The sequence below is a fragment of the Cupressus sempervirens genome, chromosome 5 (assembly GCF_028749045.1).
Source record: "Cupressus sempervirens isolate cs-2001-9-10 chromosome 5, ASM2874904v1, whole genome shotgun sequence".
Classification (NCBI taxonomy): domain Eukaryota; kingdom Viridiplantae; phylum Streptophyta; class Pinopsida; order Cupressales; family Cupressaceae; genus Cupressus; species Cupressus sempervirens.
Window position 1 is genome coordinate 234692154 of NC_143122.1, and position 5614 is coordinate 234697767.

At 34.8% G+C, this 5614-nt stretch overlaps 1 pseudogene; it reads left to right on the forward strand.

Moving 5' to 3' along the window:
- The first annotated feature begins 318 nt into the window (after positions 1–318).
- On the forward strand, positions 319–1083 carry LOC149555340 (putative receptor-like protein kinase At1g11050 pseudogene; annotated as a pseudogene).
- The last annotated feature ends 4531 nt before the right edge of the window (positions 1084–5614 follow it).

The window sequence follows — 5614 nt, forward strand, 5'->3', positions numbered from 1 at the left end:
TTTAATCACGATGCTCCACTCGGAACAAAATCGGGGATAATTCTGAGCATCCAAGACGAAACTACAAACATGAAAGGGCATTTTTGGACTCGATTAAGAGTTGTAGCAACTTTATATAGCTACCTTCTATAATATAGCGACAATATTCTCAGTGCAAAATGTCGATGAAAATGGAGGCGTTCATGGTGATGTTGGTACAGGCTATTTTACCCATCATTAAGCCAGCTATATTCTTGACCATTGCAAGATCATGGTGATGTAGGCACCGCCATGGCTATGAGAATTATATGAATTGTTAGTTACTGGTGGAGGGCGAGGATGAAACAGAGGTGTTTTAAGAGATTATTGAAGAAAAGCCTTCTGATCAACATCGTGAAGCCCAAGATGGGCATAGTGTGGTTCAATGAAGGGGAAATCAAGAAAGCCACGAATGATTTTAGTTGCGCGAATTTAACCGGGCAGGGGAGTTTTGGAATGGTGTACAAGGCAAAACTTCCCAACGGTCGGATGATTGCCGTGAAGAGAATGAAGAAGTGCTCTGCTGAAGAAGATTTGGATTTCTGGAACGAGGTGGAGATTCAGAGCAGTTTTTGCCACCAGAATTTGGTGGCTCTACGAGGTTTTGGCGTTGGCGGTGACGACAAAGAGGGGTTCCAGCAGTTTCTCGTTTACGATTACCTCGCCAATGGCAGCCTCGATCAACACATTTTTAGAAATGCCACTGGGAGAACGCTGACATGGGAGCAGAGGAAGAAGATTATAATCAAGATTGCAAAGGGGTTATGTCATCTGCATTACTGCGTTCGGCCAGCGATTTATCACAGAGATATAAAGGCCTATAACATTCTGCTGGATGAGGACAAGAATGCCTGTGTTGCTGATTTTGGGCTAGCGAGGATGGCAAGTGAAGGGCAATCGTATCTAGTGTCAAAAATAAGCGGGACACGTGGGTATTTGGTGCCGGAGTATGCTTTGTATCGAATTCTTACAGATCAGAGTGATGTGTATAGCTTTGGAGTTGTGTTGTTGGAAATTAGGAGAGGCAGAAGGGCTCTGGATATCTCTGTGGAATGCTCGACTTAACACCTTATTACTGATTGGGCATGGAAGCTCCTAGAAATGAGTAGAGTAGTTGAATTGATAGATTGGGGAATGCACGGGAATGAAGAGGTGAAAGTAATGGAGAGATTTGCTAAGGTGGGTATTTTGTGTACTCATGTTAATCTGGCTTTAAGGCCGAGCATGGTAGAGCCATTGAAGATGTTGGAGGGAGAGGCTGTCATTCCCGCAATACCAGAAAAGCCTTTGCCAGTAGCAAATCACAGAGCGACGAACAATGGAAAGGCATTTCTCAGTGTTATAGAGAATTATCCTTTCTTCAACTCGTCTGTCATTGGAAGATAGGTGATGCTCATAACATGAATTGTTTATTCCTTGGCGGTTATGTTTTTTATGGAAACATCTCAGCGGAGATGCCAATATCCTTGGTGTTTCTAAGAGAGAAGTAAGCTGCTAAGAAATGCAGTATTCTTTATTAGTCCCACCTATAATAGGTGGGAACTGATGTTTTCAATTGCACTTTTTACATTAGTTTGCATTTTATAATTTTTGTTTTCATAGTATTTCTAATGTTTGTGTCGCCATTTATTTTTTATTTCATTTTTCTAGGAGAACTTTTTTGTGATTGGGTTTTAGAAATTTCGCTCAATTTTTTATTAATTTTTCTATTCAGAAATTTGGTAAAAATGTCAAATCAATATATAGTACATAAGTACAACCGATATTCATGTTTCAAAGAAAAGTACAACCCATACTAGAAATGAAATCAATAGAATATAAAAAGTGCAGACAAGAAAACACTCTATCCTTCATTGCTTTAACAATCTTTAAAAGGCTTACAACTTACTTTGATATCCACAAACAAGGTATGTGTATTGTTCGGCAGCTTGCCTCCAGCAGATGTACTGTCTAGTTTTATTCACGGTGCATGTAGGAATGAAATGAATTTGTATTTGATATTCGCTAAAAAGGTTATATTTCTAATACTAATTCAAATATGTTAGTTAATAATAACATAATTATTTAATATTTTTAGTCAATATGATGTATAAAATTGTTGTTAAACAAATTAAAGGTCCTATTTTTAAAATAAAAATAAATATTTATAAATTAATTTTTTTAAATACTTATATATTTAAAAAATATTCAAAGAAAAGTATTACTTTGATATATATATTACATATAATTTAATTTTTTTACCTTCACAATTAATAGTTACAATTTATGAAATGAATTAAATTGTTTTCTTGGAATATTATATATTTGTTAGTGAACAAATTGTCTTTTCAATAATACAATAAATTTACTCTATGCCTAAAGTGTTAAAAAACACAAAAATGTTCACAACAGTTGAGAAAACTTAATATTAGTTGGTTTTCTCTCTGTATTTTAAAAGTACAACTTCCTTATAAAATTTTTGATGAATTCAAAAGATCAACTTCACACTTTTACCAGAAAGCGCATAAGGTTCTCTCACATACTCTTAGGTAGTGAGGTGAGAATTCGTTCAAACAATATAGAGAAAATTCACCATAATCTTCTTTCAAAAAACACCTATTCAAAAGAATGAATAATACCACAAGTTAATATTAATCACTCAAGAATTTTAATTAAAATGAACTTATAGTAGAAACAAAAACAGATATCTTGAATCAATAAATCAGAGCTCACAAAGTAATGATGATTTAAACACTTCGAACTCCAAGTTTCAAAGCAAAATCCACGATTCTATATATATAAAATCTCCTTCATGCACATAGTCATTCAAAAGCAAATATATATATGCTATTAGTCGATTACTGTTTAAAGTATCTATTTATCAAAATTGCTTTCTAGCTATCTCTTCATAGCCTTAATTAGTTCAATGCCCCAACATTTATAGTTTCATTACAAATCTGAAAGGCCTCCATCAAAACCCAGCCATTTCGATTCAAACAGTTAAGATATGAATAAAAATAGTTATAAAAATGGTGGCCAAAACATGATTGAAAATAACTATCTTGTTTAAGCTTGGTCGTCAGTCTTTTCTTCCTCACCCACAATTTTTTGCACCAATTTCTAGCTTCTAAAGGTGTTCATGAACTCTTGCATTGCATGCGAATGAAGATTTTTCAAACTCAACAACCTAGCCCTACACACATCCTTTTGCCATTTAAACTCCTTGATTTTCAAGCTCTAATGTGGCATGAGGTTTTTGTTAAGACATAGCATGGATTCGATATTTGCCAGCGTAGTGAAATCACTAGCAGTAGGCATTTTATTATCTCTAATCTTCTCAACAATGTCATTAAAACTTTTAGTCAATGTTTCAGAATCCATGTTTCCATCATCAAACTATAGAATCCCTATAGGGTTTACTATATTCATGTCTTTGAGAAGTTCCTCATGCATCCCAACAATTTTTCTCTCAATGGCCTACATCTCTTTGATTGCTTCTTTATAAACTGATTCTTTCCAATCCATGTTATTTTTCATGATGAATAACATACAAGGGTCTACATTCTTCATCAAATTTTCATTTAGAAACTCAAGCAGTCTAAAATTTTGAACTTCATTTACCTAGAATACAACTGTCTAACACCAGATTTGTTCAGTTTCCCATCCTAGAATCATAGTTTGAATATCTCCCAAGAGTGTTTCTCCTTTGACATATACAATGGTTAATTCTAGGATAAATTTGCTACCTTCCTTGATAATAGCATTCACCCAATCTTGCATTGCATCTGATAGCAGCTTCCCCCTTTGCATTTTCTTTACCAGTTGTTGGTTGTCTACAGAATTTGGGTCAAAGGATTGAGGAGCTTGAATAACCAGTAAGGCTCTAAGATTCATCAAAGAATCAATATAAGAAGCCATTTTCATCATTAAACCCTTGAGCTCCTTTTTCTCCCTGCTATCTTTTTCAGATTAGGTTAACATATGATCGGCAAAAAATTTGAAAAAGTGATTACCCATGCTCCTATTAATAGTTCCCAGTTTGACTGAAGTGACTTTGAAAGCTTCACTGTCGATCTCTCCTGACTCTATTTTTTGCTTATACGTGGCTACCTCAGCTGTTATTTTCCTAGTCACTCGGTCCTTAGTCAAATCAGCATTAGTTTTCAATTTCTTTGGCTTTGAACCTCGAGCAACATACTTGGTTACAATATCTTTTATAGGTGTTGAAATTGGTTGCAGATTTCTTTTCTTACTAATTGAATTCAATAACAAGGATGAGACAATAGGGCTATCGAAGATTGCATGAGTATCCCTGGTGGGAGTCATGGACCTAGGTCAATCCACTTTAGGGGCTTCGATAAACTACACATCACCATCGACACTCTGAGAAGTTGAGGCCATCATTTGAATCTTGTCCTTGAGTCAACATCTTTTCTTTTTGAATTTCCTACTACTTAAGGGCCTCAGATTTAGCTTTAGACCTAGTCCTAGGAGTCATATTCTTTATATGAATAGGTATCCTTTTCTGCTTACCTGGAGCCAACACACTACCTGCAATAGGAGATGAAAGTTAGGTGTCATAGGTCAATGGTTCAGAAAAAGAAACCACACTTGGAGAGGGTTCATTGACAACTTTCATGTTCTATTTCTTTAGCCAATCATCTATATAAGTGAGTATAAATCTAGCCCCTAGATTTATATCCTCTTCTTTGTCCTAGGTCTAATCTACTTCCAGTGATTTTAATTCATTGGGCTCTTCCCAGTTTTGTTCAACAATGTCTAAACTGTCTTCAATTATCCCCTCTATTTGAAATTTCAGTTTTAGGGAATTTATTTGTTGCAATGTCATTCTTGAATGATCTATCCTCAAAACTTCTTCTTCATCTTTACAATCATACTATAAATCTTCTAATTGTGGAGTTGTTGTTAAATGAGCTTTGAGACCAAGGACTTGAACCGCAAAGCCTTTACTACCAAAATTTCTTTTGCTTTGGTAATAACCAAAACTAAATTTGAGAAAATTACTTCCTATAATAGAGGCATTGATCGTACTATTAAAAATCAAAGAACCAAATTTAACAAGGAATAATGTCTCTCAATTCTCCTATGTAAGTTATCTTTAATAACAGAAAATAACTACTTGCAATTTTCATCTAAAATAAAGCAATCCAATGCATATCATGGAAGTTTTATTGGTTTATCTTCAAAGCCACCTATTCTCAAATAGGTGAACTTGGGAAATTGTATGAAATAGCTTCTGTATTGTTGAACCAATTTCTGAACTTCAAAAGACAATCTAGGCATGGGTGCTTTCTTCAAAGATACATGCACATTTTCTATCAATACATCATGAACCTTCCCAAAATTCTCCAGCACCTTGTCTTTTTTCAGTAGGGGGCAATATTGTTAAACTGTTATTTCTTCATTCTAGACTTCATGAGGTAGAGGAGTAAGATCAATAACGTAGGAAATGCAGTATGTCAAGTATGAGGCCATGTAGAAACTTTCCCTAGATTCTTTGGCATGCTTTAGTTACATCCTCAATGAACTAGCAATAAGTTTAGCCTAGTACATCCATTGTTCTCCTTTTAAAATGATTTCTATATAACAATACATC